Here is a 24,533-nt window from a genome sequence, read left to right on the forward strand (position 1 = left end):
CTCTGGGACAATTGGGCTGGTTTCAGAAGGATTTCTTAGAGTTGAGTGATATTTTCACATCCATTGCCTCCTTAATCAATTGACCTTCATATGAAAGACATATGGTATTTTAAGATATGCACAGTATGGTTCCAGAGAGATGAAGTGGTTTGCCTAAGGTCCTTTAGTTAGCATCAGAACATGGACTTAACAGAGTCCTCCTCCTTCTCCATCTGGTGTTCTTTTTTCTAAATCATAGCATATATGGCCCCTCTGAGTTTCTTCTATAAATTAAGGCAGAGAGACTACAGTATTTTGTCATATTCTTTTCTCTGTCTCTAAAAAAATGTGTTTTTAAAACATAACCAGAGTTTGGATACAAATAATTAGATAAGACTTTAATTTTAGTGATTCATCAACACCTTGGGACTTTGGTAAACCAGTTGTCAAAATGCCTTCCCAATCCTAGGGACCCTCAATTCTGGTGGCAATTTTATCCTTCAGGGCTTGCTGGTATTAGTCTTCCACAACCTGCCGAAGTAGCCATTAGGAGGTGGGTCTGGTCCTAAAGACCCTTCGTCCCCTCCTTTTATAGTTTGTCCCTTCCAGTGTCTGTTTTCTAAAGGCCCTTGCACAGGGTCACAGTGACTTAGTGGTGCATTGATAGTGCTTGCTAGGAATCTCCTAGCCCTTCTCTTCCTGAGCTATCAGTATCACAGCTCTCGTCCTCGTGGGTTCTTCATAAATTGTCCCAAGATGCTGGGAGAACTGAATCTTCTGGAATGGACACCACCTAACCCCTTGGTAGGTTGAATCATATCCCATTAAAACTTCATATGTCGAAGCCCTAACTCCCAACACCTCAGAATATGACCTTATTTGGAAATAGGGTCATTACAATTATAACTAGATACATTAGGATGAGGTCATACCACAGTAGGATGTGCCTTTAATCTAATATGACTAGTGTCCTTATAAAAAGGAAAAATCTGGGCTCACACACCCAGAGAGAATGCCATGTGAAGATGAAGGGAGAGCTTAGGGTGCAGCAGCAGGAGCCAATGAGACTGCCAGTAAGTCCAGAAGCTAGGAGACAGGTGTGGAACCTGTTCTTCCTTATAGCCTCAGAGTGAACCAACCCTACTGACATCTTGATTTTGGGCTTTCAGCTTCTAGAACTGTGAGACAATACATTTCTGTTGTTTAAGCTACCCAGTCTGTGGTACCACAAAGGCAGCGCTATCAAACTAATACACCCCTGATACAATAGGACTGGCTGGAAAGAAAGGCACCTCTTGAGCTCTGGATGACATCCCTCTTAATTATTACTCTTAATAGAATGCATACTCATTCTTTTCTACATGGCGCTATGAGTCTTCAAGTGACTGAATAGTTCTACCAGTTGTCCAAAACCTTATGTAAATGACCTGGACATCGGCCATCACTTCCTCTCATAAGTGTTCCTAAGGGCCTGCACATAGTGTTCACTGGGGCCTTTCTCTTATACTCTTTGACCCCACTGGCTTTTGGCTACTTGAATTTCTAATGGTGATTGTGTAAGTCTCAGTGCCCTTCTCATTATAGGTGAAAAAAAGACGTGCTTTGATTTGCAAACTCTGCTACTAATTGAGATGCTACTTTCCTTCCTACTGAAAAATACCAGTCTTCATGGAGGAAGTGACTTTTGAAGAATGAGAAAGGATTGCTGGCATTTGGAGAAAAGGCAGAATGAAGGCTCAGGATGGAGAATGGATCCTAGGTAGAAGTGACAAGTAGAAGCCTCCATGTTTTTTTTAAAAACCTGGCTCTGTTTGGCTAGAGTGTATATAGAATGCACATAAGCATTTGGCAAGAGATAGAGCTCAAAAGCAAGGCTGGGAATTGAGAGTGGATGCTTTTTTATACTTTGAGTGGAGGTTGGCATAATAAGAAGCCACTGAAAGTATTTATGTTTTGAAGCGATAGAGTTAGATTTGTTATTTAAAATGATTGCTCTGGTGGCAGAGTGACATGATTTAGAGGGGACAGAGAGGACTAGAGGCCACAGACAGTAGGGACACTGTATATCTTGAATCAAAAATTAGAACAAGTTCAACAAGTACTAATGTGGTTACAGACACAACAGAACAGAGCATTTAGAATTGGGGTCATTTAGAAACATTTACAGAAGCTCTAGCTCAGGGCTATGCAGGAAAGAGAGAATGACAGTGTAAACCAGGGCAGTGCCAATTAGAATGGAGAAAAAGGGAGGCACTTATGAGTTTAAAAGGACAGAGTAGGTGACATATATAATAGGGGAGTGAAGAAGAAACAGATATTTTATTTTTCCATAAAGATAATGGCAGGTGGAGATACTAAGATAAGGAAAAAGACAGAGTAATACGTTTCCTGAGAATGCTAAAGTGTTCAGTATTGGAAATATTGAGTTTGATGTATTCATAAGGGTTGTCTAGGGAGAGATATCTAAAGGCAGTTGAAAATATTGGCTAGGAGTTCAGAAGAGATATTTAAATACAGTAATTATAGCAGTAACAAAATAGCAATAATTTATTGAACTCTTATGACATACCAGACACATGTTCACACTGCTGTGTGCATTATTTCATTTAGTTCCTTCAACAATCCTGTGAAGTGTTCATTTTATAGATGGCAAAACAAGCAGTCACACAACCAGTAGGTGATTTGGGAGTCCAGTAGAGTCTGCCCAGCCTCAAAGCCTATGTTCTCATCCCCTCCCTTCTTTACCACCACTGCATGCATATCTGTAAAGATGTCAGCTAGACAAGGCCATGCAGTGCCTGTACAGGGAAGGAAATCTATAAATGTCTGCTAAATAACTGAATGAGGCTCTGGATACCATGTAGGTTTGCTAGCCGTAAAGAAAGGGTTGGGCAGTTGACTCAAGGATAGCCACAAATAACGGTCACCACTAATACAGGAAAAGGATACAACTTGGAACACAGTCAGCTGCTACTGCATGAAGTGGGAGACACAGCAGCCTTTTCCCTACTGGAAGGACGAATTTCCCTGGCCCTCATGCCCCACAGGGGCCCCCATTGAAGATGGTTCCACCTAACTGAGGTGAGGATTCCTCAGGGCATCAAGTCCTCTGAGGCTCCCATTGCAATTCTCATGACATGGTGTGTACTCTTTTGACCATGCCTCAGCTGTCCAGAAGATGGGCCACAGCCTGCCTGCTTCCAGGAAAGCAATGGTTAATGACCCCAGCACTTTTCTGGAGAATGGGAAGATTGAAAGTTGGTTTTCCAGATCACTTTTCCTGGTAAGGGGCTAATCCTGGTGTAATTCCCCTAGAAGGCCCAAGATTTACATCTCCCTCACATCTAATACCTAATAAGGTATTACCCTGCCCATCTGGGCCAAAAGAATTAAACCCGCAATACCAAGTCCCTTGAAAAGGGCCTATTTATCAAGGATGCAATGGACAACAAAAAAGAAGAAAATACTGGCACTAATTTTTGCCATTCCTCCGATCTCCCACCTATGACATGAAGGTACCGTGAACTCACTCCCTGAACATCTTTGATCCTCAGGGGTATAGGTGGTAATATACATGATGGGAAATTCTTCCACCCCTTGCTCAATGGAATAGTGAAGGGTGCAAGTTAGTCTCCATGTGTTATCTGAGTAGGCAGACTTAGATGCATATTGTGGTAACTCTCTCTTGAGACTCAGACTTGACCTTTTAAGGATCTTTCCTCTGACTCCCATTTTCCAGATATGGATCCTGGAAGTTGTTCTATCAGTAAAGAATGCTTTCTTCTTACAAACTTATTTCCTCTCAAGATCCATTTGTTAGATTGGACACCCCTGCTTTGTATAGTCTGGAGGCCTACTACTGAAAGTGGGCCCCCAGGCAGAAGCATCACCATTACCTAGGAACTTATTAGAAATGCGGAATTCTGAGATCTACTTCAGACCTCCTAAATCAGAAACTGCCTTTCAAAAAGATCTCAGAGGATTAGCTTGCACATTCATATTTGACAAGCTATAGGTTTAGAGGATCCAAGTTCAGTAACATGAGAAGTTAGAACATTCTGGTCATCAGGAGTGACCAAAACAGCTCATTAACTTTTGTTTCCTTACTAGATTTCCTGTTGAGGAAACACATAAATATATGTTTCCCCATTCTCACCTTTCAAAACAAAATAAACACAATCAGAAGTTTCTGAAGCCGTCTGTGCAAGTAAATAACCAGAAATTAGGTTTGCAGTTTGAGGATGTGAATTAGATATCCAGATTTATTGTTTCTGATTCGAATATATCAAATGCATGTGTCTAAAATCCTTCAGAGGTTACCAAGTGGTTTTTAAAAAACCATGGCAGATTCTCTCTGAAAAGAAAAAGAACATGTTCTTGGTTAAACAACTAAAATCAATGGAATGATTGAAAACAAAGACACATGATCTTTTTGGCTCCAGATACACTTGTAAAGTTTGAGATGTGGGTCATCAACTGCTGAGAAGCCAAGATGAACCAATTAAAATATGAGTCAATAAGCAAGGAAAATAAGTAGGCACCAGGCTGAGGGCAACTACAAAATAAAGGAGGTAGGAGGGTGAATGCTACAAGATTGAAAGTGTCAAACACTGAGAGGATTGACAAGAAAAGTGGGTTCCACGTGGGTTGATTTTCCAAGTGGGTTTAAGGCTGAGATCTTGCTATATTTCTGCATAGATGACAAAGAATCAAGGTGACTAAAATTCTAAAGAAACTGGAAGCGAGCATCAGAATCTTAAAGTCTGTGCTTTCCACAGCTTACTCTAGATTTACATAACAGGAAGACTGGAAGAGTTTGGAGTTTTGTTCTGATACTGAGGTTCTGATACTGAATAAGTTGCTGTGTTGCCACCAGAAGACAACCTTCCTTTTTAAAAGTCATTTTTCTCACACAGAATAATGTCAAACCTAAAGACATTCACATAAATGTCAGTGTTCTCAAGAAAATTTCTTAAAAGATGGGAATGCCTTTGTGATTTTTGTGTTTTGATGAATCTGTTGTTAAGAATATGCCTTAAAATGGCTGGATTTGGTGGCTCACACCTGTAATCCCAGCACTTTGGGAGTCTGAGGTGGGTGAATTGTTTGAGATCAGGAGGTCGAGACTAGCCTGGGCAACATAGTGAAGCCCCCATCTTTACCAAAAATACAGAAATTTAGCCGGACATGATGGCATGTGCTTTTAGTCCCAGCTACTCAGAAGGCTGGAGAGAACTGCTTGGGCCTGGGACATGGAGGTTGCAATGAACTGAGATTGTGCCACTGCACTCCAGCCTGGGTGACAGCATGAGGCCCCGTTTCAAAAAAAAAAAAGTGCCTTAAAGAATATAAAAATCTTTCAAAATTCTGGATCGAGAATGATTGACTTTTACAATCTATTCACTTTTGGGAGAAAGGAATGGAGGTCTCATAAAAATCTAGGTTTGTATAGCTGAAGTTAGCTTCAAAATAAAAGCTGACGTTTGGGAGCTTTGTGACCTATAGCTTTGATGTGCAATTACCACTTTCTCTTCTGGACCTTCTACTGATCTTTTATAAGAAAGGAACTCACTGAAGCAGTAGAAACTGCAGCACTGACAGGTCACTTTGATTGAATAGGTGTTTTTATTTTAATTCAATAAGTAAATTAAGATGAGAATTCTTGCCATGAGCAATGTTTATCTTACTACAATGGGGTGCAATAGGTTATGTGTGAGATCTTGTGCTTCTTTCAAAAAACGGTATTTCCCTACAAAGCCCCATTACAAGTATTTTTTCTTTTCCTGACCTTTGTACTAATTCCATGGCTAAAATAGAATTCCATAACTGAATAATTATAACATATTTCAAACAACTTTGAACTATAATTATTAATATTATCTCTTATTCCACAGATGATTAATCTTGCTTTGAATCATGGTGACCTGGGATTTTTTTTTCTTCAATTAAATTAAGTAAATGTTTTATAGGCTTTACAATCAGAAAAACACTAGCATACAAGTACAGATTACATATATTGCCCTAAAAGTACACAACGTTTGCCTGTATATCAAAATTTCTTTGAGAAAATAGTTACTTGAACCTAGAAGTTTCTGGTATTTATGATTCGCAACCTTTGAGGAACAGGTATTTATGGCCATTGGAGCACTTCATTTACTTTTGGTGAAAATAACTGGAAACTCTTGGATAATTTTGTGATCTAGGCTTATGGTCCTCAAATTTCAGTGTGTGTATCAGTCAGGGTCCAAGTTGGAGACAGAATCACCACAGTAATTAGAACCTAGAAAGTTTAATATAAAGGATTATTAACTACTAATGGGCCATCACTACGAAGGGTTAAAAAGAACTCATAAGAAAACAATATAGGGAGCAGCCACTCTTGCTAGGGTTGAGGTAGAGTAGAGTACACAGGGAATGAACAGTTTGAAAGATACTCCCTTCCCTACTACCACCACAGCTGAGGCCTCTTTGGAGAGGACATAATTGAGGTCTGCTGGATGGTGGAGAAGGTCACTGAGGTGCCACAGCCGAGGGAGTGGGCTGAGTGTTTTAGGCAAGAGCATCTGCAAAGACCTTGAGGCAGCTTAAGAACTTACATTCATGTAAGCATTAGCGAACACTTAGACTGCTTCACTGACATCTAGTTTTTTTTTTTTTTTTTTTTGAGACGGAGTCTTGCTCTGCCACCCAGGCTGGAGTGCAGTGGCCGGCTCTCAGCTCACTGCAAGCTCCGCCTCCCGGGTTCACGCCATTCTCCTGTCTCAGCCTCCCGAGTAGCTGGGACTACAGGTGCCCGCCTCGTCGCCCGGCTAGTTTTTTGTATTTTTTAGTATAGCTGTTGCAATAATAGGAAAAATGTCTTACATTTGTGTAAAACTTTACACAGAAGATTTCATATGTTTTCTCATTCAAAACTGACAGGCCTAGGTACTTTGATATGATCTCTCCCATCATTTCCTAGGGATTAAGACCAAGTTTCTCAGAATGACTTATATGCTTTCAGAGCATGGATCCAACATTTCTCATCCATTCTTATGCTCTAATTTCTGAAAGCTATAAGAGACACTCTTCCTCAATCTCCATTTAATTCCCTTACTGGATTTAAGATATTCCCCATTCTTTCTGTAAAACTTACTAATGGATGTCTACAGCCTGCAAAATCTACTCAGCTAGCAGGACACTCTCCAGTATGCCCTAAACTTCTGCTTATGTCAGTTGGAGTTATATGCTTAAAAGAATGAGGGGTGTGAGTGTGTGTGTTTCCAAATTTGTTTATTTTTGTTAAACCTATTATAATTCCATAATTTAATTAAAGGAATTATAAAGCACTAAAATATTTGTGCAAAAAGAGACTATTATATAAGAGATAAAACTGAGAATTTCTGGTTCTAGCAAACTCACAAAACAATCAGAAAATTCTCCTTCTTATAGCTTTTATACATACCAGATGAAAAACAATAAAAATTTTTAGAAATGTATAACTGTTTAGGAGAAAATGGAAATCTCCAGTTCCTGGGGATAAAGAGGAAACTATAAATCAAAGAAGTATGAATCTGAGCTGATGCTAAGCCTTCCCTGGTGATTGGGGCAGCAGAACTTTAATACTTGCAAGGGAGAAGAAAGGAGGACTGGTCCTATATAGACAGTGGGTTTGAAATAAAACCCTTGTATAATGCCTGGATTTTGAAAGACAGCACCTTCTGTGTAAAGGTGGACTAAAAAACAATCTACACACTCATACAGGAGATGATGCGAAAGCTTATCCGTCTGCTGGTGAAGAAAAAAGAAAAGAAAAATTTCTGAGAACATGAAACTCAAGGTTTGAAATTATAATATCCACATGGTCTGGGTACCCTTAAGCCAGGAAGTTCAATAAAAATTGTGAGCTGATGCTGTTCCTAGGATACTGTACAGAAGCAAATGTAAAATCACTTTGGAGGACCGTATCTTCACCCGTGCAGCAGAGGATTTCAACAGAATAAAACTTGCTAAAGATGAGCTCACAATCCATGATTACAATACAAATGAGGAAACAACATACCACAATTGAGAACCACCTAGCACAATAAATAGAATTTCCCTAACTTTCAGATAATAGAAAGCTACAATGGAAATAACAAAATAACTACATACATTTAAAACAATAACAAGTACTATAAAAAAGCATTAAAATGGCCAGGTGTGGTGGCTTACACCTGTAATCCCAGCACTTTGGGAGGCTGAGGCGGGTGGATCATCTGAGGTCAGGAGTTCAAGACCATCCTGGCCAACATGGAGAAACCCCATCTCCACTAAAAAATACAAAAATTAGCTGGGTGTGGTGGTGCACACTTGTAATCCCAGCTATTTGGGAGGCTGAGGCAGGGAGAATGGGTTGAACCCCAGAGGTGGAGGTTGCAGTGAGCTGAGATGGCACCACTGCACTCCAGCCTGGGTGACAGAGCGAGACTCCATCTAAAAAAAAAAAAAAAAATTAAAATAGTAAAAAGTAAGATATAATCAAAAGATCAGACATTTGCAAATGAGTCAGGTAGAAATGGCCACTATAATCAATTGTTAAAAAACAGAAACAAAACCAATGGTTGAGTTCCTGGGTATCTATAGCTGTGTCAGCTATCAAACCCCTAAGAGGCAACCTCTGCTTTCTTTTGCTATTTTTATGTGCTTTATATGGTATGACTGATTACAACAGGGGGGTCAAGATTATTCCAAATATGTTATTGAGGTTTGAAAAGCTTAGTTCCATAGCTGCTAGCAGCCACACATCACAGGGTGTGTGCTAGCTGTGAAAGAGAGAAATACCTTCCCTCTCATGGAGTGCAGTAGCATGGGAAAAACTGAAGAGATTCATGGTCACACAGGTTGTACCATGTATCATTGTGTATCGTTGATACACATTGTGTGTATCTCACAATGTGTTGTACCATGTATCATTGTGATGCTAAGACTTTAATTGATAAAAAACATAGTAGAGACCCAAGACTATTGGTTTGCCTGCAATGAGATAATGACAGTGGAGAGTTTGACCTCTGCTGTGTCCAAACGAGCTCTGCAATTTGAAAAATGATTGAAGCTTCAAGTGCTAAATCTCATTCTGTTGTATTGTTGTTTGGAGAAGTTTTTGAGAAAGAACCCCAGCTGTTTTGCATGGAGACTTCAGGAATTCTGGTACAATGCAATGCTCAAGCATTTCCTTGGAACATACACAGAGTTTCTTTTAAAAGTCGACTGTAAGTTTATAGCACTGAATGAAGTGTCACATAGTTACTTGTCATTCTCAAAGGACACTGGCCAAGAAGTTAAATTAAATTACATAAGTTAGCTATGGTGCCGAGGTAAGAAATTTCAAACAAAAATATAAATGAGACTGGGCGCGGTGGCTCACGCCTGTAATCCCAGCACTCTGGGAGGCCGAGGCGGGTAGATCATGAGGTCAGGAGGTCGAGACCATCTTGGTTAACACGGTGAAACCCTGTCTCTACTAAAAATACAAAAATTAGCCGGGTGTGGTGGCGGGCGCTTGTAGTCCCAGCTACTCGAGAGGCTGAGGCAGGAGAATGGCGTGAACCTGGAACCTGGGAGGTGGAGCTTGCAGTGAACTGAGATTGCGCCACTGCACTCCAGTCTGGGCAACAGAGCAAGACTTTGTCTCAAAAAAAAAAAAAAAAAAAAAAAAAAAAATATATATATATATATATATGTGTGTGTGTATCTGAGAAATTTAGAAATATTGAAGATAAAATTAGAAGGTCTAAGATAGATGTAGTAAGAGTTCCAGAAAGAGAAAAGAGGGAGAGTAATGAAGAGGCAATCCTTAAAGATACAATGGCTGAGGATCTTCCAAAATTTATATCAATTTATCCTATTTCTTCTATGAAGAATATGAGTTGGAAGCACAATGAATACAAGACAGAATAAATAATATAGAAATAAATCCACAAGCAGACACGTTATAATGAAACTAAACAAAAAGAAAACAGGAGATTTTATAAGCAACTAAAGAGAAAAGTCAGCTTATAAAAGGAATAGACCATCAAATGAATGGCAGACTTTTCAATATAAACACCTGAAGCCTGAAGCCAGTAGAATGATGTACGAAATAATGAAAGAAGATATTTGTGATCTAGAATTACAAAGCTAAATTATCATTCAAGGGTGAGGACACAGACATTTTTAGAAAAACAAGATGGGGTTAGTCTAGCATTCACAGAGCTTCCCCACAGGAACTTACAGAGAATTATACTTCAGCAAGAGGGAAACTCAACTCGAAGGAAGAAGCAGGAAATAAAAAAAGTTGGTGACCCAATAAATTACTAAAATATGAATAAGTGTAAACAAACTTAGTATAAAACAATAATGGTGTTGAAGATAAATTGTGGAGGGAGTTTAAATAGCAAGATAGAATTTAAATACTGGACAGAAACATGTAAGACTGAAGAAGATATGAGAGTTAAACTGTTTCAAGTTAGGCCAGGTGCAGTGGCCCGTGCCTGTAATCCTAGCACTTTGGGAGGCTGAGACAGGCAAATCACTTGAGCCTAGGAGTTTGAGACCAGCCTGGGCAACCTGGCAAAACTCCATCTCTACAAAAAATACAAAAATTAGCCAGGCATGGTGGCATGCACCTGTAGTCCCAGCTACTCAGGAAGCTGAAGTGGGAGGATCACCTGAGCCTGGGCGGTCGAGGCTGTGGTGAGCCATGACTGTGCCACTGCACTCCAGCCCCTGGGTGAGACAGTGAGATCCTGTCTAAAAAAAAAAAAAAAAAAAATAAGCTGAGCACAGTGGCTCACACTTAAAATCCAGCACTTTGGGAGGCTGAGGTGGGAGGATCACTTGAGGTTAGGAGTCTGGGACCAGCCCAGCCAACATGGTGAAACCCCATCTCTACCAAAAATTAGCTGGCCATGGTTGTGCATGCCTGTAGTCCCAACTATTCAGGAGGTTCAGGCAGGGGAATCTCTTGAATCTGGGAGGTGGAGGCTGCAGTGAGCCGAGATCACGCCACTGCACTCCAGCCTGGGCAACAGCTAGACTCCGTCTCAAAATAAATAAATAAATAAATTAATTAATTAAAAAATTAAAAATAAAAAAATTCCAAGTTGCTTGCTATGTTTGGGAGAAGTTAAGAAAATTGATTAATTTTATAATTTGTTAAGTCCACTATACGTTAAGGAATTTAAATATAATCATTCAAAATAGCAACAGATGGTATAGTTTTCAAACCAATACAAATAATAAAACAAGTAACTGATTTGACAGAAATTAGGAAAGGGAAAAAAAGGAAGTTTTTTGCAAATATCAAGGCACTAAATGGTTGTTCTCCCTTAATGTTGTACTAATTTTTATATATTAAATATTCCTATATCATGAGATCATATTTGATCATTGTTATATATTTTATACTCATCTCTATTCAAAAGTGAGAATAACCTATATTTTTTATTCACATACCCCTCTAATTTTGCTATCAAAATTTTATTAATCTCAAAAAATAGTTGGGGAGCTTACCCCTCTGTTTATGATGTTGGGTGTATACAACAAATCAAATTGAATCAAATTCAATTGAATTGGTAAAGTCTCTTAGCAATTTTTTGAATAGAATAAAACTTCTTTAATCTGATAAAAGTATTTGACAAAAATATATAGTGAACGTTATACCTATCAGAGAAGAATTCCAGGTAAGAACAAGACAAAAATACTTTCTATTCTTGCTCATATTAAGCATTGTATTAGAAGTCTTAGTGCAATAAGAGAAAAGATTGATTGGCATATGTCATCATTAGCAAATTATGACTGTCTAAACCGAAAATACAAGACTTGATAAACCATTAGAATTTATCAATAAGGCAAGCAATACTGCTTGCTTTATCAACAGTATCAAAACATCCAAAGTCGTCCCTTTATCCCAGCAGGGAATAATTAGAAAATATAATTTTAAAAATATATTATTTATAATAGCAAGAAACTTTCTAAGTTACCTAAGAATAAATCCAACAAAAGTTGTGTGTAAAACTTTTAGAAAGAAAATAATAAATTTCATTAAAAGAAAAGTGATACAAATGCATGGAGAACCATATGTTTCTGGATGAATAGATTTGGTATAAATTATTCTCTAATATTTGTATTCAATATGAATAAAGTCAAAATTTAAGCAGGATTTTTCAGGGAACTTGATAATCTGACTCAGAAACTTACACAGAGGGCAAATGGACAAAGACAGTTAAGGTAATTTTGAAGAAGAAGAATAAGTGGGGGAGTGATCTTACTGCTAGCAATATTTATTATCAAGCTCTAGTAAGGGAAGGAGTGGTATTGATGTACTGATAGACAAATTACACCATTCGACCTAGAAACAGAATCAAGTATATATGGGGGTTTGATAGTTGACACCAGCAGCATTACAAATACATAAGAAAATATTAATTTTTGAAACAATTGTGCTGAGACAATTGAATGTCTACATGAAAAAAAATTTTATATGCCACATACATGCACACACACTTATGCGCACACATGAATGCACACACACACATAGATTAAAGACCGAAATGAGAAAAGCAAATATTAAACATATTAAGAAAAACATGTAGAAAGGGAGATTCATAGAAAAGAGTTTCTTGAATAAGACACAAAAAATACAAGCCAAAAAAGAAAAGATAGTTAAAATTAGTTACATCAAAATGTCTAAAAAAAAAAAGAGAGAGAGAGAGAAGTCAACATATTGTCTAGGAGAATGTATTTGCAATACACGTAAAGATTAAGACCTCATTTAACTCAATAAGTAAAAGACAGAAAATAACTACGAGAAACATGGAGAAAAAATATAAACACATAATTCACAGCAAGTGAAACCTGACTGACCAATAAACACCTAAGAAATGTACAACCTTCCTAATTATCTGATCAATTTAAGTTAAAACAACAACAAGATACCATTCTGTTACTACAAAGATTATCAAAATTAAAAAGTTGAATAACTCCAAGTGTTAGTGAGGTTGTGGGAACATTGCTGGTGGGACCATAAAAAACATGCCTACTTTGAAGAACTATTTGGACTTGTGCAGACCCTATGATCCAGCAATTCCACTTGTACATACTTACTTGGGTCACTGCATTGCACAAACCTTGGAACCGTGCAATGAACAGCCATTTGTATCCTAAAGAAACTCTCATCAATGTGCACAAAAAGACCATTCTAAAAACCCGGAGGACAAACTTGGCATTTAGGGTTCATATTAATTCGAGATTGTCTTTCTGGCCCCACTCTAGTTTCAAGAAGCAGAAACTGGAAATTGTAGACATATTTTGATATTTATGTAAGAAATACATTGTATGACTCCTATCAGAAGACACATGCTGAGGAAAAAATTTTTTTTGCCCTATATTGAAAAATCAAAGCATAAATATATATTGAAATATTTATGAAATAATATAATGTTCTGAACAAAATAAAATGCAATTTTCCCTTATTTTACAAAGTAGTTGCATTCCTGGAAAACTCAAAAATATTCCTGGGTATTAGAATTGCGCCAAAAACATAAGAAAACATAACATATTCTTTGTGGTTTATATGTAAAACCGAATTAGCCTCTAGGCTCAGGTAATTATGAACAGGTTTCTTACCTCCTAAATGCCTGGCCTGACACTTGACATTTAAAAGTTTGTGTGGAAAACAGGACAACTCTTTGTGTGGGGCACTGACCCTGGGTGAGGATGATTAGCTTCCTTGACCTCTGCCCACTAAATGGCAGTTGTGCCCCAGTCACTAAGATAACAGAAAAAGTCCTGTATTTGTCAGGGTTCCCCAGAGGGATAGAACTAATAGGATATATTTATATATAAAAAACATAAATATATAATATGGGGTTTATTATAATATATACGGGGTTATATAATGTATATATATATAGGGGTTTATTAAGTATTAACTTAAATGATCACGAGGTCCCACAATAGGCTGTCTGCAAGCTAGAGGAGCAAGGAGAGCCAGTCTGAGTCTCAAAACTGAAGAACTTGGGGTCCGATGTTTGACGGCAGGAAGCATCCAGCTTGGGAGAAAGACATAGGCTGGGAGGCTAGGCCAGTCTCACCTTTTCACGTTTTTCTGCCTGCTTTATATTTGCTGGCAGCTGATTAGATGGTACCCACCAGATTAAGGGTGGGAGGGCCTTCCCCAGCCCCCGTGATTCCAGTGTTAATCTGCTTTGGCAACACCCTCACAGACACACCCAGGATCGATACTTTGTATCCTTCAAGCCAATGAAGTTGACATTCGGTATTAACCATCACAAGTCCCTTAGGGGATAAAAACCATTGTTCAATCTGCACCCAACTCAGACATGTTCTCCTTCCTGAAGAACTCTTTGTTATTGGTCATTTCCTTTTGCCCCCGAAATGCACGTGGCCACTGTAGCTTTTATCCTATTGTATAGCAATGAACATTTTACATATCTGTTTTCTCCTACAAACCATGTCCTCCCAGAAGACTAGAGCCTCAGGCTATTTTTTATACCGAGATCCTGGAAGTGCTCAATAAATGTTCGTTGTACGAAACATAATTTAATGTGAGCCTGCCTTTTAAGTTTGAGTTTCTAGCGTATTACTGTATTGCGTGCTGCTTTTCTTCCCCTGCCACTTCCCAATGAAAGCTTTTATTTATAAAAAGCTGAAAAAACAAGGGGGGGCCCTGTAGCAGAAATCATCTTCAGTTTTCAAAAGTCTGTGATATACTGCTGGCACCTCAGATCTGTCTCTATTTACTGAGTATCTTCATCTACAGAGAAATTAGGGTAAAGAGGGCTGTAACTCCTGTTAGGAAAATATGTAAATATATTCTGCCAACATTTAAGAAGGCCTGAATTTTGCATGCAAGACCTGAATTTTGCATACGTTCTTTACTTCTCTGTAAGGGACGGACTCTAAATTACCCTCCTTCTTTTGGCTACCTCTTTGTCAAGCAGCTCAGTTCTGGCCAATTCTGGTCCAATATTCATGATACAGATACACCCTGTGGGTCCAGATGAGACTTCGCATCCTAAGGTACATGGATTGATGGGCTGGCCTTACTCACTGAAATAAGATTTTTCACAATTTGTAAATCATAAGTGGCATTAATTGAGTTCAAAAAAGAAATCAAGGGGATTCATGAGTAGATTTATAAATTTTCTTCTTTCTGCATTTAAATTATACTGGCATTTTAATTGCATTGTAATTGCACTTTAATTGCATGTATTTGTATAAATTAAAAAATAATTAGTTTTGCAGTGCTATGCAAAACTAATTTATGCATATAGACCTTTAAAGATGTACACTTGGAGACCGATTTTATAGTTCTCACTATGTTAGGCACTTTAAAATTGTCCTTATGAAAAGGTGTATAGCTATCTAGATCGCTGTGCCTTCCCACTCCTTTCTGGGACTGAGAAAGCAAGACAGACAGAGCTGGAGCTTGAATGGAGAGCATTGCTTGGTATGCATGAGATGCCAGGCTTGCATAGTCTTTTAAATATTAATTTTTTTTATATCTATACATATTTTCTAGCTTAGCCCTAGGAAGTTTCTTGGCTCTGATTGCATGTGGGTGGGAAGGATAAAGGATGAGTCACTGCATTAGGGCAACCGATGAATTTTGAAGAGTATTTCTGACACAGGTTATCATGGCAAAGTATATGTGTATTTAGGGGCCATTCATTCAACAAACATTTATTGAATGCCTACTGGGTGTCTGGCACCTCCGAGATATGGCCCCACCCAGTCATTTACTCAAAAGCCATTTGAATTTTCCAGCCTTCATTGTTAAATGTTTACATTTTTTTAGAGACAGGATCTTGCTGTGTTGCCCAGGCTGGTCTGAAATTCCTGGCCTCAAGCAGTCCTCCTGCATCAGCCTCCCATAGTGCTGGGATTACAGGCATGAGTCACCACACTCAGCCCAACCTTCATTTCTGTCTCCTCACTCAATATCTTCTTAGCTTTCGTTGGAAACTTGAGCATCATATAATCTTGGCAAATTGTGGGTTGGGCTCACCTATATCCTGATTCTCTATTTCCTCAGAATGTGCTCTTCCCTTCATCTACCCATTGTTCCAGACAGTGCTTAGTGGCAGGTTTACTGCTTAAAAACTGCATTTTTATCTTTTTGGAAGGAAAAAGTTAAACTTTGTTACTAAGAGTGTACTACTCCCTTGCCTTGAGATTATGGCACTAAATGCTTTTGCAAGCAAGAGGATCCAGTGTAAGTTTTCTGTCTTCTGTTCCAGGGCCTGTGCTGGAGCTATTACCTCTGCCTGCTGTTCTGGGTACTCCTTCTACACACATGGCATTCATTCTATACCCCCACCTCCGCCAGAAAACTTCCTGGGTGCCCCATGTGGAATTACCCCTTCCCTCTCTCTTGCTCCTATAGCACATTCTGCATCCTTCTCTTTTGTAACACTAAGAGTTATATTCTGTGCATTCCTGATGATTGGGGACCATGTCTTATTTATTTTTGAACCACCTGAATGCCCCAAATGTGAGACTTTGCCTCTTTTTTTCAGTGGGGGAAGCGGGAATGGAGTCTCGCTCTGTTGCCAGGCTGGAGTGCAGTGGCGTGATCTCGGCTCACTGCAACCTCCACCTCCCAGGTTCAAGCGATTCTCCTGCCTCAGCCTCCTGAGTAGCTGGGATTACAGGCGCCTGTCACCATGCCTGGCTAATTTTTGTATTATTAGAAGAGACAGGGTTTCACCATGTTGGCCAGGCTGGTCGTGAACTCCTGACCTCAGGTGATTCGCCTAACTGGGCCTCCCAAAGTGCTGGGATTACAGACATGAGCCACTGCGTCTCTTACAGATATAACCCAAGTCTGGGATTCAAAGGGCAAATATTTTCATATGTGTGGGCACATGGACGTGTGTATGTAGTTGATAAATCGTAATTTTCTATTAAGATCCTCAAGAGTTGTTTTTATTGCATGAAAACAAGTCACTCAGCATTCTCAGGGGAATCTGTAGGCTCTGCTCTGGGTTGTGGCTGGATTCTCTGGACTTATTCTTTTGTAGAGATGCTTTTTGCTAAAGGAAACTCATCAGGTCTTAAACCATTTTCTATCAGGTAGTGTTACAGGCTTTGGAAGCAGGGCCCTCTCTAAGAGGCATATGATGGAGAAAGAAATGGAGAGAACATATATCTCCTCTGGGCATTGTCTTTAGTGTGTCCTGGAGAGATGAACATCCAAGAAGGAATACTTTTCATTCAAGCCAAGCAAATTTATACAACAGTCTTCTGTCCATTGCAAACACCTAGTCAGAGTAGGGTGGCTCTAGCCTCCTACCAATTAGATCTTGGACTGGGCCTTATTTAGACACAGCACCTGAGTTCCAGGAAATACAGCACTTACCTTTGGCCTAGCCAAATATGTGAGTTAGAGTAATGGTAGCTGTTGTTACAAATATTAATATATCCCACAATGTATACCATCTCAAATGCAACAGAAGTTTATTTATTGCTAAGGTAGCAGTCCAAAGCAGAGGTTCCTTGTTGGATGTCTCTTTTATGAAATGATTCTGGCTCAGGCTTCCCCCATCCTGTGGCTCTGTCAACAGCTAGGGGTTGGCATCTTCTGCATCCAACCGGTGGATGGGAAAGAGGGAGTGATGGTACAAGAATTGCTTAAAAGCCTTTGACTGGAAATAACACACGTCATTTCTGTTTATATTATATTGTTTCTAGATGCAGGAGGGTTAGGAAAGTAGTCCTTGATTGGGCAGCTGCTTCCCAGTTGCCAGAGACAGCTCACAACTCTGTACCATAAAAGAGGGATTCTGAATTTTGGGTTTGGTTAGCCACCAAGTTTGCTTTGCCACTTTTCTTTCATCATTTGTCATGCCTAGATGCCCATCTTGCATCAAATGGTTTCCTGCTGCTCACTGCACATGACTCATCTCAGTGCTGTTGAACTAACTGAAGCAACCTTTGCTTCCCATTAGATAATTGGTAGGCACCCATAGCATGCTCCTGAAATGGGAGAGTTACCTAACTTTCCTAACAGAGTGTGGCTTATCTGTTCAGCTGCCATGTGCTCAACCCTTTATGGGAGGGGGAGCACGCAGACAGGCAGGTGCAGGAGCCAGGGCAAGTGCTTTAGGGCTCCGGCCCCATGGTAGTGTCTAGGGGTGGGTGCCTGTGACTCCCAAAGCCCCAGTGGGCATGTTACAGTACTCTTTTAGCTCTGTCATCCACCGATGGCTTAAGTGTTAACCAGTTCAGTGCCTGCTCATTACCCGGGTTCTCGTCTGGTGTCCAGGAAGAATCAGGTCACACTGACAAATTGAAGGATGGTAAATGCAAGGGATTTTATTGCTGGATGGAGGTGGCTCTCAGTGGGATGGATGTGAAGCTGGAAAGGGATGGAGTGGGAAGATGATCTTCCCCCGGAGTTTGGCCACCCCATGGCCTAGCTCCTCTCCGACTGTCCCCAGCCAAACTCCTCTTAATGTTCAGACGCTCCTTCTCTTCTCTCCTTCTCTGCCATACTGCGCTGTTACTCTGTTCTCCTGCTTGTAGAGCATGAGGTTGGGGTTTATATGAGTACAAGATAGAGGGGGCATGGTGGGCCAAAAGGCAACATTTGGGCACAAAAATAGGAATGCCTGTTCCCATTTAAGGCTGTGGGTTTCCACGCTTGAGGGTGGAGCCTTTGCTGGGTAATTGCCCTCTCCTCCCGTATCACTCCCAGCTGTCTCTGCCTGTCTTAGGCAGGAGCAGGGCAAGCTGACCTCTCCAACAGGTACTTAACAGCAGAGTGTGGGGAGCCCTGGTTGTGGACCTGATGGTGCAGTTCTCTCTCTCACACCAGGCATAGCTCATCCCACTCCTTCCCACAGCGGGCATAGCACGTGCTGTGTCTTTGGTTCTCTTTGTCTCAGATGGTGAGGTGGGACACTTTCCAGTGAATTCCAGGTAAGCTCGTGGTGCTTCATATAAAACAATTGCCTTAGCAGAAGGCCTCTGTGTCTCCTCCACTGATAGCTCTCAGCCATAGGCCTCTTGGTCCTGGGGTTCTCTTAAGCAAACTGCCTTACCCCTGAGCATACATGAAAATGGTCCTGGTGTAACCGCCCAACAGGTTTTCCTTGCCCACTGCCCAGACAGAGCTGATTTCTTTAGACAGGTAAATTGCAATAGAGAAAGAGTTTAATTCACACAGAGCTGGCTGTACGGGAGGCTGGAGTTTTATTATTCTTCAAATCAGTCTCCCCTAAAACTTGGGGGTTGAGGTTTTTAAGGATGATTTGGTGGGAAGGGGATCCGAAAGCGGGGAGTGCTGACTGGTCGGGTGGGAAGTGAAATCATAGGGAGTCGAAGCACCGTCCTCTAGTGCTGAGTCAGTTGTTGGGTGGGGGCCACAAGACCAGATGAGCCAGTTTATTGATCTGGGTGGTGGCAGCTGATCCATCAAGTTCAGAGTCTGCAAAATATCTCAAGCACTGATCCTAGGTTTTACAATAGTGATGTTATCACCAGGAGGAATTTGGGGAGGTTCATAATCTTGCAGCTTTCAGCTGCTTGACTCCTAAAGTATAATTTCTAATCTTGTGGCTAATTTGTTAGTCCTGCAAAGGCAGTCTAGTTCCCTGGCTAGAAGGGGATTTATTTCAGAAAGGGCTGTTATCTTTGTTTCAAAGTTATGGCTGGGTGCGGTGGCTCAGGTCTATAATCCTAGCACTTTGGGAGGCTGAGGTGGGTGGATCACAAGGTCAGGAGTTCAAGATCAGCCTGGCCAATAGGGTGAAACCCTGTCTCTACTAAAAATACAAAAATTAACCAGGCATGGTGGTGCGTGCCTGTGATCCCAGCTACTAGGGAGGCTAGGAATAAACAAGAACAGTTTGGAGGTTAAAAGCAAGATGGAGTCGGTTAGGTCAGATCTCTTTCACCATCATAATTGTCTCAGTTATAATTTTTGCAAAGGTGGTTTCATTTGGGCCTCTGTTCCTGATCTCTCTCTCCTTGGTCTGTTCAGGCATCATCCTCTTTTACAATTGTTGGAAATCACAGCTTATAGCTTACCTTGGAGTTAAAAACATGTTTAATTTGATGTTACAGAAAAGAAAATATTTCATAAGAATTTTACTGACCAAGTACCATGTACTGTATACCATGGAAGGGACTTTGAGAAACAGGAAGGGACATACATTATGGTCTCTGCATAGCAAGAACTGCTAATCATCCAGGAAACAAAAAAATAGTACAGTGAGTGACAGGCACTAATTCTAGGATATAAACCAGAAATTAGCTGAATTGAGGGGAGATATCTTTGTTAAGTATCCTTCCTGACACTCTTCCTTGCCAACTTTCATTTGATAAAATACAAAACTATGGCTGCATTTTGCTTACCCTTTCCAAGTCAGGTTATTTGATTTAAAAATAAAAGGAGAAAATTTTAAACTGTTGTCACTTTATCCTTTAACTTTAAAAAGAATGCCCATTTTTTTTCAAATCTGAGAAGTTGTACCCACATTTAATTTTCACTTAAAATCTTTTTTAGGGCTAGAAATATTTATGTAATTCTTGCTCATTGTAAAAATGTTAACAGCATTAACACATTTATAGTGAAAGCAAGTTTTTCTTCTATGTACCTCAGACTCCCTTGAAGGCAACCACTGTTATCAGTGACTCCTTCACTTCCAGAGGCATTCTGTGAGCCCACATGCTGGGCATTTCATTATTTTTCTTCCAACTTCTTCCTCACCATTTGTTAGACCAGTAGTTCTCAAGTGCTATTGTACAAACACTAGGAGAATTTCTTAGAAATGCAAATTTCCTAGTCCTTTTCCCAGAAATTCTGATACTGTTGGGTTGGGTGTTTGGGCCCGGGTGAGTTCGAGGAATCTGTATGAGTAACTGACCAGGTGATTCTGAAGCACGCACCCTACTTGGAGACACTGTTTTGGAAAATAATTAGGGTCTCACGGTCCTGGGGATGAATCTGGTTGAGGAATAGGAATCTCTCATAATGCCATGTCTACTTTTCAAGTCCTTGACCTTTACCAGGGCCACCTTCCCTTTGGTCTCCATGGTGACGCACAGAGGTCTTCCACATGTAATTAGTCTAAGGATCTTGATTCGTTCCATCACCTCTCACTGACGATTCAAGTGCTGTGCTGCAGTGTTATAAGCAAGGCTGAGAAAACTGAATTTGTTTTCTTTCTTCTTCCACTTGTATGATTATAGTTAACATCAGTTTTCTTATATCTCTGAGGAATAAGTAACAGTCGCAAAACTGCAGACTTTTGAGAGATGACAGTAACTTAGACATTGTTTCAGCCAGTCTTTAGATGGGAAAACTGAGGCCCAGAGAAATTAAGAAACTTGTCCAAGATCACAAAATAAATTAATGGCAGAGCTGACTAGAAGCTTGGTTTACTAACTCTACATCTGGTGCTTTTTTCTCCTTTTGGTGGCAGCTAAAATCTCAGAGTCTCCGAAAATTATTCACACAGTTCCTGTTCCCCAGTCCACCTGCCCCCTTAAAATACATCCTCAGTTCCCTGTCGCCCTAAACCTTTCATGGGCCACACCAGCCCTGGTTGGTTGTCTTGCTTAGTGCAGTGATAGGGTGAATTATTTCTGCATTCTTGAATGTAGCAAAACTTACCTACTTGAACCTCAGGTTACCAAGTATAAAGCAATTTTGAACTGAAGGGGTTGTGGATACTTTAAGTCTCTGTGGAAACACAGGAGCTCCCAATTCTTATTCTCAGCTTCCTCAAACAAAGGCCCAAGGAACAATCCTCATTACTTTTCAGAGGTTGGGGGAGGGTTAAGGTCAGGAAAAGGTTGCTGAGTTTACAGTCTCATCCTGTGTTCCTCCTCCTATTGACAAGTCATCAGGATGGTTTATAGATTACTGCCTTACTTTAAGGCCTGTTTGTTGATGTTTGGAGACGTTTATCCAATCTCAAGAAACTCAAGGGACCTGATTTCAACTTTAAATTATATGTTATCCATATTTGGGATGAAATGGGCAATTTTGATGGAAAAACTCTATCAATCAGGCCGGGGAATAAATAGGAGGGCTTTGATTTATATATTGTGTTGAAATCATCTATATTGATTAAAACATTTTAAAATTCCTATGAATGTAATATTTTGACCTGAATATGATTCTTAACAATCCCCTCAAATTGTATTCTTCTATTTCTTTTTTTAACATTTGGTAAAATATTAACTTACTGTACCATGCATCGATAATGTCCCCAGAGGTTAGCCAGGAGAAATATCAGCATGTCCTTGGAGAGCTTGTCTGTCCTGATGAGAACACAAATTCTAGGACAAAAAGGCCCAGTTCCTGAAATAATTACAGTAACTTCAGAAAGGAAATTAAATATCTATTGAAAGATACACTTCGTAGAATAGTGACTTTTCCTACACATTTAAAATTTAGATACTATATTCAGGAAAAGGGAATTTACCAGGGTTTTTGGATACAAATGATGAGAAGTTAGTATTTGCAAGCCTGTAAGCACAATATAGTTTGGTACTTACATAATTAGAGCTGTTGGTGAATCACTCTAATGTCACATCTGATAGCTATAGTCCTTCAAAGGGATATTTACATTAAGCCTGAAGATAGGTACAGGCATGGAGGCAATGACATTCATTTTATTTGTTGTAACATGCAGCCAGTAAATTAGCTTCCCTTTAACTTACGCTATGAAATGATGCTATTTAGTTTATGTGCGTTATTCTTGGACTTCTGCATTCCTGGGAAAAGGTTGTCAAAGATTGTATTAGCTGAGGCAGCACAGCATGTCCAGGCACATATTCAGGTTAAAACCCTGCTGTACACATCTGCTGTCATTACCCTTTGCATTTTTGCTGACAATTAAGAACCAAAACTGTATGTTGCTATTTTTAGTCCACTTACTTTCTGTTGAGGGTGGTGGTCATTATTCTGACATTTCATTGCATATATGCCCACCCTCTTCTCCCCTGCATCAAAATAGATATGTTTTCATACCTACCACACAATCCAGCTGGGCTCAATTTACCTTTAGTTCTCTGGGGAGAGTTAATAATTTTATTTTCAAAAGGTCACTTGCTGACGCACAACCTATAAAATAGTTAGCTACCCAAGATTCTTTTCACTCATTCCTCAAATACTCGGTTTGATTTGGTCTTTTTAATTCACTACTGAAAATCCATTGCCTCTAGGAATTTCAATATTGCATTACAGCATAACAAACTATCCAATATCACTAATGGCCTATTTAGGAATGAAATGCTTTCTTTTTTTCTGGTTTTAAGCAATTTCTAATTTTGAAAGGGATCAGGCATCATCTACAAGGATAGAGTTAATAGCTCCCCGAAGGGACACATCACTAGCTAGGTCATGAAAATCATGCATGCTTTGCTCTTTCAGCCATGAGGCAAGAGGAAAGCAAATACGCCTATTTTCCCTCTGCATTACCTTTGTCGTCTGAGGATGTTTGAAAAATTACAGTCATTATATTATTATTATTGCTGTTTTTTATAATGTTTCTGAAATATGGATTTTTATTCATGTTTACCTGTTTATATCTGGTATTTATCTATTTATGTCCTTTCCTCAAGAATTTACTCTCTAAGATGTCTTCTTTCAAAATCATATCCAAAACAGAACGCAAGTGCTGGGATGAATATAATATATGCCATTTGAGAATTTACCAGACAAAACTATTAACTGGAAGATTCAGGCAAAAGAACTAGTTAGTGAGGGAAGAAATTACTTAACATATTTATTTTGGCTGCTCACATCGATCAGATTTGTGAGATAATAGCGTTAATTCCTTATGAGAAAACACACCAATCCTTTTCTGTATTACAAATGTACCCCAGTTTGACTAAGAAAAAAATCAATCTAAACGCAGTGCATTTGCTTTGTCATTGTAAATGGTGCTTGGGTAATGAGCACCTCAGGGATGGATGGGAGAACAGAGCGGTAGAGGAGGAAAGAGTGGGCGGTTAAAGCAAGGTTTATGATCCAACCTAGAAATCAGAAGGAGGGAAGACATTGGGAAAACATTTCAGTATTCGTAGAGAGGGCCAGACAGTGAGGTGCAGAAGACCCAACAGAACTGGACTTAAGGTGGGGAGGGGGAAATATGTCGTAAAGGTGTTTAGGATGCTCTCCCTATGGGGCTGCAGGCACAGGGAGAGGTGTGCATTATTAGGCGGCTGCAGGCAAGCACCATGGATTCAAATCCAAAGTCTTCACCTGAAACCTAAGCAGATTTGGAAATAATTGTTATTAAGAGGAAAGGAACTGGTGTTTTTTGAGCTCTTCCAAATGGGCCTGGCCTTCCACAGATGTCATCTCATTTAATACCGCACAGCATCCCTATGAAGTAAATTACAATAATAATAGCTAACATCCTTTACATGCTTAGTATGTGCCTGGCACAGCACGCTAAGTGCTCGTTTTGCATTGCCTCTTCCTAACAGCCCTTTCTAATTGAGGAAACAGTTTAAAGATGGGGGTAATTTACTCAAGGAATTCAAATCTAAATATGTTTGGATCCAGGAGC

At 39.7% G+C, this 24,533-nt stretch overlaps 1 long non-coding RNA gene across 3 annotated transcripts in view; it reads left to right on the plus strand.

Annotated features, from left to right (window-relative positions):
* Positions 1–18,700: 18,700 nt before the first annotated feature.
* The window catches only part of LOC117097063, a 116,128-nt gene continuing 110,295 nt past the window's right edge, over positions 18,701–24,533 (plus strand). For all 3 annotated transcript variants that reach the window (XR_004442789.1, XR_004442791.1, XR_004442790.1), the window contains exon 1: positions 18,701–18,924. This is a non-coding gene — a long non-coding RNA (uncharacterized LOC117097063). The remainder of the gene's footprint in view (positions 18,925–24,533) is intronic.

The sequence above is a fragment of the Trachypithecus francoisi genome, unplaced genomic scaffold, assembly GCF_009764315.1.
Source record: "Trachypithecus francoisi isolate TF-2019V2 unplaced genomic scaffold, Tfra_2.0 Lachesis_group15, whole genome shotgun sequence".
NCBI classification, from domain to species: Eukaryota; Metazoa; Chordata; class Mammalia; order Primates; family Cercopithecidae; genus Trachypithecus; species Trachypithecus francoisi.